The sequence below is a fragment of the Propithecus coquereli genome, unplaced genomic scaffold (genome assembly GCF_000956105.1).
Source record: "Propithecus coquereli isolate 6110/MARCELLA unplaced genomic scaffold, Pcoq_1.0 Scaffold44, whole genome shotgun sequence".
NCBI lineage: Eukaryota > Metazoa > Chordata > Mammalia > Primates > Indriidae > Propithecus > Propithecus coquereli.
In genome coordinates, this window is record NW_012150174.1 from 1,746,322 (window position 1) to 1,747,412 (window position 1,091).

The 1,091-nt window shown below is 34.8% G+C and overlaps 1 protein-coding gene across 2 annotated transcripts in view; it reads right to left on the reverse strand.

Annotated features, from left to right (window-relative positions):
- The window catches only part of LDHA (lactate dehydrogenase A), an 81,431-nt gene that overhangs the window by 68,894 nt on the left and 11,446 nt on the right, over positions 1-1,091 (reverse strand). The window lies entirely within an intron of this gene.

Here is a 1,091-nt window from a genome sequence, read left to right on the forward strand (position 1 = left end):
CATGTTGCCAAATTATGAGATCTATTACCTGTCGACCACCTGTTTGTGAACCTCTTTCCATTGTTCCTTATCTTTGTCAGTGCCTAAATCCGGGTGCAGATTCTTCAGGGAGACACCAGCAACATTCACTCCACTCCATACAGGCACTAAAAGAAATAGTATAGAAGACACTTATTTTCATGCACCAACAGACTAGTAATTGTGACCCACTTTTCTAATTCTCTTATCTGCAAAGGGTTACCCCCTTTTGGTAGATGTCAGAGTATCGCCGATGTAGTCCTTACTTTTAGATTAGATTTTCATTCACTCATTCATTCATTTTTAATAAACCCTTTAGTCTCAGAGGTGTTCATTTATTTAGGTCATATAAAACTAAGACCTTTTACTATATTCTAGCCTATTTTTCTAACCTATTGGAATGTTTAATCTGTATAAATCTGAAATATTAAGGTAGTATGAGATCACAGGGGGAATTTTCTTGGTGGAAGAAACTCTGAGAACACTACACAAATTGTAACATCTTTCGACTGTGATAGTAATATAATTTTTTTTCTGCACTCCATTTGGCTTGGCTGACCTTTTCAGTACCAGGCAGTTCAAGTCTATAAACAGGTATGATATTAAATGACTGAGGTCACTAAGAAATATAGTCTTAATATGTCTATGGTAAGAAGAGAAATTTCATCTCTCATTCCCCATGTCATAAAATGTCATACAAAATGGCTAAAATTTTCTTCTTTTTTTGACTTTTTAAAAATCTGTATTGAATAAGTAACTTTAGGGAGGATGGTGGGTAAAACAGTTCAACAAATAAATCCTTGAGAATGATCACCATGCATTTATTGCCTCTTCTCTATCCAATCAAAAGGAGGATTTCTTTAGAGTGATAAAAGAAAGGTTACATTTTCATTGTTGTTTTATTTGCCAAAGTAGCACCATGAAGTGGTACAAAGTATCTGAACTGGTCTTATTCGAAATCTAGCTAGTAAGGTACTTCTACCATCATCAAATAATTAGTAAATCTAGAGAACAGAGATGTAAAATTAAGCAAGCAAATTACATTAGGAAGCACTTTGACCTCCTCCCCCCCC